Source organism: Alligator mississippiensis, chromosome 1, assembly GCF_030867095.1.
Source record: "Alligator mississippiensis isolate rAllMis1 chromosome 1, rAllMis1, whole genome shotgun sequence".
Taxonomy (NCBI): domain Eukaryota; kingdom Metazoa; phylum Chordata; order Crocodylia; family Alligatoridae; genus Alligator; species Alligator mississippiensis.
Genome location: NC_081824.1, coordinates 37,909,815 through 37,924,861, shown reverse-complemented (window position 1 = coordinate 37,924,861; position 15,047 = coordinate 37,909,815). Strand labels below are relative to the sequence as shown.

Here is a 15,047-nt window from a genome sequence, read left to right as displayed (position 1 = left end):
ATTAATAAATCACTGGACAACTCCAGACAAGCTCCCTTACCTATGTTACTTCTCTACTCTAAGAATGTCACTGTAAATCTAAGGATAACCTGATTTCAAGCAGACCTCAAATTAGCTTATTTCCTTGGGCAAAGGCAGGTCAGTTATAAGCTTATGAGATATTCCTGTCTCTGAGAAAGGAATACCATTTTTGATGAAAAATCAGGATTTAACATCGGATGTCATTGAATCTCCTTGGAGAAATTTATCTGAAATTTTACAATTGTTATTTTGGAAGTACCTGTGTACATCTGGGGGCAGGCAGATGCTATTTATTGATGAATGGCCATGGTAAAGGAGGAAAGAATACTATTTGATTGAGATAAAGGTAAAAGAAGAAATCTGGGAAACAGAGGGAGCATGTACACATGAAATTAATTTGAAGCAATACATTCCAGTGCATATTGTGCCAGAGTTTATTGCTCCCAGGTGCCACATTTGAACATGTGCCTGGGACCGCAGTATGTTGAGCCAGGTCAGAGCAGCCCTGGCTAGCAGGGGGGCCAAGGGGTCAGCCTTCCAGCCTGGGGCTGGTCCAACCCAGCTCAATTTGTTGCAGTCCCAGGCACATGTTCAAATGCGGGGCAGCAGACAGCCCCTGCACTGAAACACCTTTATGCCCCAGCCAGCCCTGTCAGCATCTACATGTGTGCTGCTGTGCACTAAAGAACACCACCATAGGGTAGGACTTGTGTTTACAAGTACTAGTCTGCAGCCGTGTTTATTACTTTACTGTGGCCTAATAGGGCTGCACATGTAGGCACTGAGGGTATTTATACATGTGTATGCATTACAACCCCAGGTGCTTTGAAAAGCACCTGGCGTTGCGATGGATGCAGTTGTATAAGCTGCGAAATGCAAGCCAGCGCTGAGAAAATGGTGGCAGTGCACTTTTGAACTAAAACACCTCAGAGATGCTTTACTTCAGAAGTGCACTGCCACCATTTTCTGCATACTGACGAGCATTTCACTGTTTGTACAACTGCACGTGGTGCAGTGCAGTTCATCCCAGCTTGCATGCAAAGCAGACTCAATTAATCAAGTCTGCTCTGAAGCAGTGGTTCTCTAGTGTGATGCTGGGGTAAAAGTATGTGTATAAATGCCCTGAGACATTTACTTTGGAGCTAATTAGGCATGTCCACAGAAAAAGTGTTGTGTAGACACATCCAGACATACTAATCAAAATCTCTTTGAGGAAAATCCACTTCTATTATAAGTACTTCTCTTTCTCTTTGAAGCTCAGCATGATCATTAAGTCAGACATCCCTTCACTTGTCTCAGAGTACACCTAACCCACACTGGACACCCAGGAGTACAGGACGCCTCTCCCTAATCCAGTATCTTAGTGATTAGGGCCCTTATCTGGGAGACTAGAGACTCAGGTTCAAATCTTTCTACAATCTTATTTGGAAGCAGGGCCCTAAATTAAAGTCCTTTACCTCCCACATGAACATCCTGACCAGTGGGCAACAGGGTATTCTGGGATGGAACTCTCTCTGTTTCACTTTTCATAGGTCCTGAGAATAAAACTGAGTTTATACCCTTGCAATCAGAGCACTCACCTGGGTGACCTTGGTTTCAATCCCTCCTTTAGTGAGAGAACTTAAGTATTTTATATACAGAACAGCTCCAACAGCTGTCTGGATGCCCAGGCATTATAAAGAGAGCTTGAAACTCAAGCTCAGCTCATCGCTCAGGGCTAGAACTGTTCAAGTTGCAAAAGCTCTTAGAAGTCAGGCCTTGCAAGATATTGCTACACCAAACTCCATAGTGGGACTTTTATATATCAATGTTCAGCATTGTCCTGGTATACCTACTGGAATGCTTGGCCCTGAGTCCCCTTATGGATCCAGAACATAGTACTCATGAAAAATATTCCCTTTTTTGCCATATACAAATCCCACAAACAAGGAACGGTTATGTGTAGAGGCAGGAAATGCTATTCTTAGAGAGCTTTTAATTTTGTTCAGGGAGCAAGAGAAAGGGATTTGTTCCACATACCTCAGTGGAGGTGGGTAATTCCTCAGACAACACTGATCTCATGGTGTCTGCCACAGGAAGATGACTGCATGGGTCCACTCCTATTCAGCTTTTCCATTAATTCTGGTCTATCATAACTCCACCCTTATAACAGCAGTCACAAGTCAGTAAGCAGTATAAAATGCATGAATTTAGCCTTTGGCTAATAGTTCATGTGAAAAATGAAGACCTTACTATATTTCTTTCTCCTTTATAGCTATATTATTTTCTTACTATTGTAATGTTTCTGGCACAGAAAATGTGGATGGCAGGGGTGGGTGGGGGGGGGGTAGCTTGTTGAGGTAAACTTAGCAACAAAGACTCATAGGAATATAGGGCTGGAGGCACCTCAGGAGGTCATCTAGTCCAACCCTCATCTCAAGACAGGATCACCCCTTTCTAAGCCATTTTATCTAAGTGTCCATCTAGCCTATTCCAAACAAAAATGCACAAATAATCCTGTTATTACTAGGCATAATGCTACTAGGCATAATGCCTGAAAGTATCATGAACACTAACTTGCCACATGTAAAGCAGGGGGACTAGGGCATGGCCAATGTCCTGCTACTGCAAGACAGGATGCTGTTTGTTAAAATATATTTAAGAGATTAAAATTAAAAGACCAAGAAAGACTGGAAAGAGTGTGATCTAGTCATAGGGGGACTGAATTTGGAAAAGGAGAGAAGCCTTTTCTCCCTGACAAAACAAAACTTCAACACAAAATGAAAGCATTTACAATTTCATCAAGTTTTTTTTTTTCATTTATTGTGTTTTCTTTGAGAAACTAAAATATTTGGTGTTTCAATAACTGCAAACAAAAAATATTTTGTTTTTGGCAACTGCTGGAAGCCTGGCTTTTCTACAACCCCCTGATTTCTCCCCATTTTTTCTGTTAGATCAGTGGTTGATAACATGTTATAAATGGTGGAACAAAACAACCAAACTTGGGTCCAAGGCAGGCCAGCACTTTTGGCCCAACTGCTGTCATTGCCACCACTGATTCTCTCCCATGCCTTGCCATAGCACCAGCGAACCCCTTTGCTGCCAAAATATTGATGAAGCCCCAGACACTGAAATGGTGCAGAAACTCTCCCACACTGTAGCTGACATAAAATGGCTCCATGGGCCATAGGTTGCCAACCCCTAGTTCTGATTATAAGCTCTGGGGGCATTTCATTAGATGTTTGCACAGTGCGTGGCATAAAAGGCACCTAATCAAAACTGGGTCCACTACATGCTACTATCATACAAATGAACGAATGAATATTAATAGTAATAAGCCCCATGCATACCTATTGTCATATTTACATTTAAGATTAAAAAGGCATGAGGTATTTAATGGATACATAATCAAGTCTGAAGAGATATGCAACCGTTAACATGTGCACGAAGCGCCTTCACTGCAGGCTTCCCTGTTTGCCCTTCTCCCTACTGACTTATCAGTAGTTCAATAGCCAAACTGTAGCACTTTTATGCCATAAAAGATTACTTTATCCTTCCTATCTTGCTTATTATTATTTCATTTGTCTTTTCATGCACAAGCCTACAAAAAGCTTACTGGGAAAATTCAAGGCTAGTAGTTTTATCCACTATTCCATTCTCCAACAAAACTGCATGTAGTATTATGCCTCAAAAGGAACAAAGGTTCAGGCCCTAAATCACTATTAAAGCCTATCAGTTTTTATGCCTCATTTCAAGCACCTACATAATTCAAAGCCTCAGTTCTAGGAGTCCATGAATTTAAATGGGCTCCACATCTGGGCAAAATACCATACTCAGAGTTTCTAGAACCATAGCCGACTGGTTGATCTCAGATCTTTAACCTGTGAAAAAGCTTTGTGTAACTAGCTATAACTTGAATTCATTTTCCTCCTGAAACTGAGTTGAGAAAAATCTGTGTGTGTTTATCTCATTTCTTAAAAATCACAATTTTTACTAGCTACTTTGTGTTTTAAACCAGAATCTCTATTAAGTTCCTTTAATATGGGGTTTCAAATATTTGGTTGGTTGATCAGTCAAAAGTCAATCAAATGTGTTTGTGACTTCTATTGCTAGTTCACTTTAGAGTTTTCTTCTAGGATTTTCAAATATAAATAGTGATTCTATGTACCTCAGTATTTGGGTGCCCAGCTTAATAATTTTAAGTGGGAAATGTCATTTGCAGAGGGTAGGGCCTCACTGCTTTATGAAAATCAGGCCTATTTAACATGTACAACATTGCTCACACAAAATCATACTTTGTCTCAGTATGTATAATGGTATACATTCATGTGTTCTCAAATTCACCTTAATTACATGATAAAAAAGCTTCATTACAAACCATCATAGGATATTAGGTTCATAGATAACATACTTCCCTGCCTGCACTCAGGGGAACTGAGACATAAAAAATCTTGAGGCCTTTTCCAGAGGTAGATTAATCTGATGTAGATTAATTCTGGTAAACATAGCAGCCTGCTATAGGTTTCATTAGCCATAACGGAACCAGTTGTTTGGCCTAGCATTCCACTTTGGATTCAAAGTGCTTTAAAATAGCTTGCAGAGATAACTGCCCTTGAGTACATTATCAGGGCAACCTGAACCCTTGGATAAGCCTATTAATGAGTTCAACATCACAGAAATAGAACTTTGCAATTGAAGTAAATAGAACAATGGCACTTAACAGAAACCCACGCTTGGAACCGTGGGGGGAGAGTATATGGTGAAGATGTAAGAAGATAGCTGAACTGTTTGGTCATGAGATGGTGAAGGCCCTTGAGTAAAAGCTTCAGTAATTCAAGAATTTCCATATGATATTCTAGTTTTATTATTCCTTCTCCCACATTTCTGTTTTCTTCTTCATTTCCTGTCACAGCTGCTCTTTGAAAAATATGGGCCTGATTCATCGTTCACTTGTCCCACTTACACTGGGTCTGTGGTTTGCATTGTCTTTTCACTGCAGTCAGTTACGGAGGGAAGGCCAAGTGAATTTTAGAGAGTGAGCTTGTCTGTGTGGGTGGTGCGTTGAGAGGGAACACAGGATGGGAACTCTACTTAATCACACTCAAGAAATGCCAATAAAATGCTGAGAAATGGAACAAAATAAAACATCTTTATACAGAAGTTGTGGAGGCTTAAGAATGCATTTGGGAGGGAGAAACACCATTTGAGAGTCATTCACTAAGGAAGAACATAATGGTTAGCTAAGACAAGTATGGGTGTTGTGTAAAAGTCTAAAATGCATTATTACATTGATCTCTACCTGGATTTTAACAAAACAATAGTTACATCTAAGACAGGAAGTTGCCTAGTGATATGCTGGAATGTATGATTTCCACTGAACGTGATGTCCTGATACAAAAAACTCACAAAAAAACTCTTGCCTCTTGTACATTTCCTGAACTATCATTGCTACATTGACACTCCAACTCCAGACAGACCCTGCACAGACCTGCCAGTGAACTTACAGAGCTCCAAGCATCTGCACAACTCCTTAAAAAGTGCCAGTGAGTCCAGAGATGACTGGAGAGGCTGATCTGAGATCCGCTTGTTTGACTACAGATATGGCAAATGGTTCCAGAGGGAAAGAATGGATCATGGTGATGCAGGGTCACAGCTTTTTCCCTTGGTCTCCCTTGTCTAGCTGTCTCCACATTGAAGCAAGTTTTCTCAAAAATGATTGATGCCTTGTCATACATCACAGCACCACTGGGAATGATTTCAGTGCTTGAGTCTCCCATGTATTGATGTTAATACTGCTTTTCTTCAAAGTAGTTTTCAAGGTGACTTTGAATCTCTTCTTTTGCCCACCTCTAGAGTGGTGACCATTGATGACTTAGGATTTTATGACCTATTTCAATGGCCAGGTGTCAGGCATTCTTATGACAGGTCCTGTCTAATGGAGCTGGTACTGTATAAGCATGGCTTTGAGGTTGTTTGTTTTTGCTTGAGCCAGAATGCTGGCATTCATTCTTCTGTCCTTCCAATTGATATGGAGGGTTTTCCAAAGACATTGCTGATAGTAACATTCCAAGGCTTTCAGATGTTTTTCATATGTTGTCCAAGTTTCACATCTGTTGAACAGAATAGGAATGTCAACAGCTTGCTAGACAAGAAGTTTGGTTTAGGTCCTGATATCATGATCATAGAAGAGACAAATTTGAAGGCATCCAAAGGCAGCACTGCCACATTTTATTTGGTGGTGAATATCATTGCCTATGTTTACTTGTATGAATCTTTATACATCTCCTGCCAAAAATTCCTCTCAGATTTCTATCAACAGTGCAAAATCCTAGTATTTATATAAAACCTGTTACCAGTTCTTTACTACAATGTAGAAGTCCTTGATCATTTTCCAATGGTTGTGAAAGGTATTCTGGGTGGAAAAATTATGCAAATAAAGCATTTGCTTTAGTTACACTTCCCATTGTTCCTCAAGGGAAGGAAGCAGAGAGTGTCTTCCTTTTGTATTTCCCTGTCCTGCTGGAGTTTGGCAGACCAGATTATACAACTAAAACAGCTCTTTGGCTTCTGACCTTGTTCATCCACACAAAGGAGTGCTTTTTTCCCTTAGAAGCTTTAGCCTACCCAAGACTAAGGTCATAAAAGTATTGTGTGCATGCACGCATGCCTCCATCTCAAAAACAGAACTACATTGATGCCTTTTGTGAAATTACTTCCTGTAATGGCAGGAGAAGGGACTGCTCTCATCTGAAGACACTATGTCTCTGCCCCTGGGCAGTTTTGAGTTTATAAACAATTCTTTACACTTTTACATTTTTAAGGCAAATAAATATTTTGATGAGATCTTAAAAACAAAGAGAAGGGGTCAGTTCTGAAGCCTTTAGTTTGTCTAGAGGTGTCTGCATGTCAAATATATTGTAGGTATATACCTTGGGAAATGTTCTAGGACATCTCAGGAGAAAAAGCCTAGATAATGAAAGGTATTCTGTAAATATGTGCTCATAATTACTCTCAAAACTTGCTGTCAGGTGTATTATTTAGTAAATTGTAGCATTTAGACCTAAGCTAAAGTTATTGAGAATGCATGCAGATGACCGCAGTCATGTGGTATGTGGCGCCGCAAACATGTCTGCGGCGCCATGTACTGCACATTCAGCTGTCCTCTAAGCTGTAAGGATTTGGGGGGGAGGTCTGTGCAAAGTCAAGGCAAACCCCAGCTTCGCTGTCAGGAGGCACAGAAAGAGTCAAGGAGGTGTTGGGCCCATTGCCCAGGTCACTATCCATGTACTGTGATCTAAAAGCCTAGACATGATGAGGCACCCACCCCGCAGGGCTGGCAGGTAATGCTTGGCAATACACAAGCAGCCATGGCGTGTCATGGCAATCCTATTGTTACTTTAAATTACCAATTAATCAAACCAAGAGCAAGTCCTTAAAAGGGGCGTAAGGCAAAATGCCACATTTATTAATTACATAGAGCAGACAGAAGCCTGAGCACACCATTCATACAAACACACACATATCACCATACACATCATCATGCATAAACATACATACACACAAAGCAACCATTCCATTCAGATGTCATAGTTACTGTTAGACCCCGACTCCATGCAGCACCCAACTACTAGGGAGATGATGATCCAATTGCTCATGGGTCCTGTTACTCATTAGCCAGAGCAAGCGGGGAGCAAATGCTACTTGCACACATTGCTCGCAACAGCTTTATTTAGAATGGAGACAGCTTCGGGTGAGCTCCCTCACAGACAGCCAGTCTATGAACGTGGGGAGCAGCCACAAATAATAGTTCTTTCCACATTTATACACTTTGGTTCATGCTTATTAACATTTATTCCACCTCCATCCCTCCTTCTGCTCCACCCATTTCTCCTTCCATCTCAAGCTCCTCCTTGGCTTACTATTTACTTCATTAGCATGGAATTGCCTATGCATTTCATTCATTTACATGCCTCTCTGCTAAGAACGCATGCGTAAGGCGATGAACTCGGGTACTCTTGGTCAATCACTGATTCTTTCTAGTTCTTTGATGACTTCAGCACCATCTCCAAGGTTTTGCTTCTGCTTTATCTCCTGATGATAGCTGGTGGGCTGCATCTTGTTCTTCTTACACAATGGGCTCTAACACTACGATCTTGTTAGAAAACTGCTTGCCTAAGCATTTGCAAGGTTATTTTTAATACATCATTCTGCCTTGTGACCAGCAGCTCTGTTGAGACACAGGAAAAAGCCTATGTATTCAGCTGCAAATCCAGTGCTCCCCAAAATCCAAATCATTGTCACCATAACAGTTACCAGCAGCAGTTCCTCAATATTGGCACTGGGTGGTCAGCCCAGACCTATTGAGGAGGTGATGAAGATAGAAGCTGGAGCGGGGTGAACAGATGCACCTGTGCTCTGAAGAAAGCAGCATTCAAGATGGCTCACCCAATTTGGCATCTTTCAGATCCTCTTTTTATAGGGATTGCCAGTCTTTGTTCAGCACTTTGGGGTTTTTCCATGCTCAGTTTTTACGGGAATTACAGGAGCATGACCCTTGAGCTGAGGGAGGTGCCATGACCCAGGAACATATGGCCCCACCAGGCAGCATGCCAGTTCCCTTGATTAGTGTATCAGTGTGTGTCTCACACAGAAAGGCAGCATCTAGCTGGCTCTGGCATAGGAAATCAAAGAGAGCTGTCTGCATCACAGGGCAGGCCGTTGGCAATGAGAGAGCCAAAGGCCATAGCAGGCATGCAGGAGGGGTGCAGAAAGGAGTATAGGCAAAGCCAAAAGAGCGGACAGGAAAACTAGAGAGGAGTAAGCATGCAGGACAGGGGGAAAAATGGGCCTGCAGCCCACCAGCCTGTGCATCACACAGCAAACAAGTTTAAGTGATACTTTTTTCTTGCCACCTCAACACAGAAGTTAAACCAGTTAACATTCTTTTGAGGTCCCTTCTTAACTGTATGAGTTGGACCCACATGAATTTACTCGTACGCAGCAATCATCCATCTTCTTTCATCCACCAAGTAAAAACATGCTAAACTGATATCATTCATCCTTGTCTATGGTGCACCCAGAAAAGCAGCAAAAGGGAGGTTGTCATCTCTACTTCCAAGTGTACCTATCTCCAACTCCTTGAAATGTATGTAACACCAGCTTGCACACCCTTACAATTATTTACCCAGTAGTAAGTTGGTATAAGGAAGCATGACTCAGTAAGAGAGTTTGAGGAGAGTCTAAATTCGGTCAAACAAATTTTATTTCCACATTTCCTTTGGCTTGGTCCCTTATCTTCAGAGAGTAAATATAGTATTAGTGGCCATGCTGAAAATTTGGGGAATATTTTTATCCCTTTAGCATTGAACCCACAAATATGAAGTAACTCCAATAAAACAAATTAAAAGACATTTTAAAAATATTTGCTTATAGTAATGGAACTATGGTGGGTATCTTTGGTCTTCTAATCTTGAGTCTCACATTGTGTATAGAGAAGGTGGCTTTATTACTCCCTCTCCCCACCCTTTCTTGCAGTAGAATTTACTTCCATTGTACTAGCTTTCTACCAAGACATTTACCAGATATGAAGCATAACAACAATAGGTTCTAACAACTGAATATGAACATCCCTGATCCATAAACAGGCCATAAAAAACTAACCCTGATCCATGAACAGGCCACTAAAAATGTACACTTTTTCAGAATTTTGATACTGATGTTACCACTGTCCAAAAGATTCCGATTCCTGTTACTGCCATCTTTCATAACCATTTTGTCCTCTCTCCCTCGGCATCAAGCTAAGTGCAGGTATCACTGACATGTATGAAACCAGGAAGCAGATGGCATTTAAACTCATCTGTTATCCTGTCTTGTTCACAGGGACCTCAAGTATAATCCAGCTATGAAATGATTCCCACAGAAACCCAGTGCATCAGTTCACAAAGAACTTTGTATTTATTTGCCTATTTTTATTTGCTGTAGTTACAACAAAAGCAAGAACATATTATGGATTGCATTAAACATCCCCACCCCAAACTATGTGAAATGAGATCATCCCTCAAACCATGAGAATACATGTGAGAAAGTTTATGCAAACCAGGTTCCAAACAGTCTCCCAGGGTTAATGTAAACCACTAGTTTAGAGGGGGAAAAACATACACCCAAATATTCAAAAAATATATTCTGCTGTATATTATGTTCCATAAGGGATAGTCATACCTTTCTTCATTACTACGTAACAGAAATAACAATATGGTAATCTATTTATATTTTGCAGATGACTAACATTACCCAGGAATTAAGTCGCTCTTAACTACAGTATTCTGATTAATTCTGCATGGGATTATTAAATTTATGGTCAAGACTGACTGCAAGAGAACTGGAAATAAATGGACTCCAGTGTTTGCTCCCAGAAGATACTGAATTACAGTTACTAGGAATATTTCTTTAGGAATAATTTAGTATGGTGCATTTTGAAAAACAATGTTCCTATTTGACTCAATAAGATAAAGATAAAACTGTAAATTATCAAAGTGAAAGCAAACTTAGAAGACAAGGGTTATCATTCCCCATTAATATAGATAGCAAGTAGTCCCCTACCTTCTAAAAGTGTGTTATTAGTACACTCAAAGATCCTAGCCTAATAATCTCTTTATGCCTAGGAGACCAAACAAGACCATAATTGTGCTACTGATCAGTGCCCAGTGATTAACACTTGTTACAGCATCACTTTGTATTAAATTTTCTAGACCTTGCCAGCTTTAGGTTGAGTCCCAGTAAGCAGCATTGGAAACCACTTATCCCTTCACCTCTGTGAATGTTAAAGTACTTCACTCTCCTTTAAGAAAAAATGGTTTAAAGTTAACATTACATTTGGTGTGATGGCCTGGACTAAGCAAACAAGAGTGAGTGTCAGGATAGCCAACCATCCATTAAAAAAACTGGGCTGTATGTTTAAAAAACCCCTAAGAAAACAGGAGCTTGACTGAAGAAGCTGGAGGCAAGCACTGACAGAGAAAGCAGAGCAGCACCACCTGGTATCTGAATAGTGTAGAACCCTGAAGGGCTTGGTCTTTCAGGGCTTCATAGCCCTCCTGACCATCTGCAGACTTTGTACTGACAACCAAACACTTTCTTACTTGGTTGATGGTTGATGTTAAACCCCTAAATACGAACCTTGCCCAGGGCAATCAATGGAGCACAGAATTTAAGAACCCCCACATATTTTAATTTAGTTGTGAAGAATTTCAGCAACAACTGGCATGGCAAATATAGTTTTGCAATAAGGAACTAAAATTAGCTCTGCTCAGGAAAATATTAAAACACATCTCTTACACCACCCACTGCTTTTAACCCAGGAAAAAGGTATCCCACAAAGGCTATATGCATGTGGCCTCTAAAGTATGCACAGGAGTGTGTGTTCCTTGGCTCTCTACAGCACCTCATCTACTTTAGCTAATTTGATGCAAGTGGGCAGGGCTTACCTTTTGCCAGTCTCCTGGGTTTGTTTCAAGGGCCATATAGAGAAAGCCAAAGATTGCTGTCAACCACATTGCTTTGGTGTCACCCATTCCTGTCTGGTCCTGTACAGCCATGATAGGTTAGTATAGTATAGCATAGCACTTTTTCTTCAGAAGCCTGATCTGGCACTTTATCAGTAAGTTGGAGTTTTTTTGCTGCTGCCTTCACAGAAGAAGGATAAAGCCCAGGAACCTTTGCCAAGTCTTTGTGACCACTGACACCCCTTCCTTGCACACATTCCCTTCATTGCCTACCGCCCCACACAGGTCAGTATTTTGAACTGGATGAAACATATGATCTAAGGTAGAATGAAGGAAATGTATAAGATCCTGCAGATGAGAAAGGAGAAGGAAAATTAAAAACAGTTTGTTTAGTCAATTTATAAATGTATAAGATTCCTCATTTAGGAGGTAAAGACTAAAACAGGAAAGATACATTTTGAACCATTCATACAGGCTCTTCTTATACTTCTCAGATTTTCAATGAAAAATCATAATATTGAAAAGGGTACCTGGGCCCAAGGTGACAAATTTATCAGTAGTTTTATCAAACTAGATAAAGGCATGACTAGATATTTAGTCAGAGCCCCAGTTGGTGAGAATCACTGCAACTTCACTGAATGATTTCCACAAGTTTGGATGTGACCTATGTTATCTTCTTAAGAGGACCATGGTTGCCTGCACTGGATTTATAGCAGGCTCCAGTAGCCAGAACAAATTCTGGCAACATTCAAAATTATTTATTTGCAAGATATTTGAGGTGTGTCCACACATGCAGGCATGTGTGCTTGCAGCAGCTCAAATAGAAATGGTGCAAATTTGAGCTGGGGCTTTTTGCCTCAGTGCACTTGCCTGGACTTGGTGCACTTTGGTGTGGTGCAAGTTGTTGCACCTGGGGCAAAATAACCCTGCCCAGCTCCTCCCAGATTACAGCCAGAGGGAGCTAGAGCCTGGGGCCAGCCCTGTGCACTTGTCAGGCACCTGAGGCTGCTGCGTCTGTCACCCAGGGCCCAGCACCAGTCAGCTCAAGTGGCCCAAACTGACTGACAGCTCACAGAACTGCGTGGCACCCTGCTGACCCCGTCCGCACCCACACAATGGGGCAGTGGCAGTGCAGGTGTCAGGTAGCTGGGGCCAGTTTCCGTTGCCCCCCCACTACCACATGCTGTTCAGGGGAGATCTTCCATGAGCCCCAGTGACCCCAACAGCAGCTGCTACTGCCTGTGAATGTGAGTTGTTGTTTTTTTTAATTGGTGGGATGCTGGGGCCAGGCAGGGCAGTGATGGGGGAGCTCGGGGGGGCAGGCAGGGGCTGGGGCTGGGTGGGGCAGCAATCTGGGGGGCTCAGGGAGTGGACGGAGGATGGGGCCAGCAGAGGTTCCCCCATAGTCTCCTACCCCCTCCTCCAGCCCCTCCCACCCCCTACTTAGGAGCATGAAGCCCGGGTCCAGCTCCCTGTAGTTGGCATGCTGCCTGCCCTGCACAGGCAGGCAGTGTGCTTCAGCACCAGGATGAGGGCCAGCCATAGAGATGCTCTGGCTGGCTACCAGAACATTTCTGTTGGGGACTGAGCCTCCAGTTGCCCCGCTTTCTTTTTTTTTTTTTGGGGGGGGGGGGCGTATTTTTTTACCCTTAGATATCCAGGAGTCTAACTTTGCCCCTGTGCTGCAAATTTGCATCACAGGGAAGGTTTTTTGTTCCCGCATGTGCCTCTTGCAGCATCTCAAAAGGTTTTGAGATGCTGCAAGAGGCACATGCGTGCTCATCTGGATGTGCCCTTGGAGTGAAAACATTTTGGCAGCAAATATTTAATATCAGATCTGCAAAGTATTATCCACAGTAATCTTCTGTTGTTGCTAGAATGCAATAAAGGCAATATAAGTGAAAGTTGTTGAGGCAGTTTTCTTGCATACAGTATGTGGTTCAGGATTCACTGCCACACAAAAGGGTTTTGATGACACAAGCACTTTGGTCTTAACCATTAGTGTGTTTTTGTTCCACACTCATTTGCTGAGCATGCTCATGATACCTGATGCTTTATCAATAAAAGTATTCAGTTCAGCCTCAATTGACACGCTGTTGGCAACAATGGAGCCAAGGTATGTACATTTACTTACAACAACCAATATATTTTTAGCTATTGTAATCATGGTAGTGAATCAATGTTTGGGCTCATAACATTTGTCTTCTTGATGCTGGCTTTGCAGTTTGCTCTCTGTGTGGCTACCTGCAAACAGCAGTGTCATCTGCAGTATCATCCACAAACAGCAGCCCATGAATCAAAACTTTCCACATTTTCACTTGTCTTTGGCCCATTCTAGGAATTTCCTGGTGGGTAAAAGTAGCTGAAGTCTTGCAATGTGCCAACATTCTTCTCAGTCAGCATCAACTTTGATGGCTCAGTCAGATGCAGAGTGTGGACAACAGCTATATACACAAGGATCTTGTATATGGAAAACTCTACAGCATGTGTGAAATATCCATTTCAAAGATGTTTGCAAGAGAGATAAGAAGACAATGACTATTGAGCCAAAAGACTGGGGGGAAGATTGCTGAGGATCAAAACACTTGGAAACTGTCTAATCAGCATCGAATTAAATCTTTTAAGGAAAGAAGAGCCTAACATACAAAGGAAAGAAGAAACCTTGTAGCAGAAAGCCCCCTTTTCCTCTTGCTGTAAAGGCACTTCAGCACTAATAAAATATAACTGAGAGACTGAGCTTGATATTACTTACTCAAAAACAATTGCTTTTAATCAGACCTTCTATTGACTTCAGTGGTGTTATTTCTCCTTCACAACAGAAAGCATTAGTTCCTGTGTATTTAAGTTTTAGTTAAATATGACTCCATGATGTTTTGGCTCTTTGACCATTATTAGGTGCAGGAAAGTGCCACTTTACATAGGAAGTTTACCGTAATATATTTTTAAGGTACCTTGTAATGCTAGGTGTCTGGCATATAGTCTGACTCACTGCAAATGACTATTTATGCTGTGTAACTTTACATGTGCTAATTTTAAAATTATAATCCCAATATTTAAAATCAAAGTTTTCAAATCCTAAACCAGGCATGTGGACCAAAGTACACCATATGGCCTAGCATCTGGAAATAAGCAGATATCATTGTTCCCTAGCTACCACTAAACTATTACATTATCAGCAAATTTATGCTGCCAGTTCCTTCATTTCACCATTTTTTTAAACCTGTGGTGCATGTAATGTCTCTTCAGAAGCTTCTATTTAAATCTTTCCCTTCTATTATGCCCATTATTATGGGAACAATGATTGAGAAATTTTCCCAAGGTATTAATAAAATGAAATTAAATGGATTTTTAAATTATTCACTGAGACACTTCATGGTTAAGAAATTGTTTTATTTATATTTTCATAGTGTACCTTGCAGATTCACCCCAAAACCAAGTTGGGGATCACCATGTGGCATGGTATTCTGCCAAAATAGAATTACTCTTGCTGTGTTTATTCTTTATTTGCAGTTAATGTGAAGCTGTGTTCAGTGTTCCAGTTTTCAC

The 15,047-nt window shown here is 41.3% G+C and overlaps 1 long non-coding RNA gene across 6 annotated transcripts in view; it reads right to left on the bottom strand.

The window, feature by feature from the left end:
- The window catches only part of LOC109284386 (uncharacterized), a 243,873-nt gene that overhangs the window by 203,650 nt on the left and 25,176 nt on the right, over positions 1-15,047 (bottom strand). The window contains exon 5 of one of the 6 annotated variants that reach the window (XR_009463080.1): positions 5,129-6,110. The exons of the other annotated variants lie outside the window; for them this stretch is intronic. This is a non-coding gene — a long non-coding RNA (uncharacterized LOC109284386). Of the gene's footprint in view, positions 1-5,128; positions 6,111-15,047 lie in introns of those variants that run through there. 6 annotated transcript variants of the gene reach the window in all.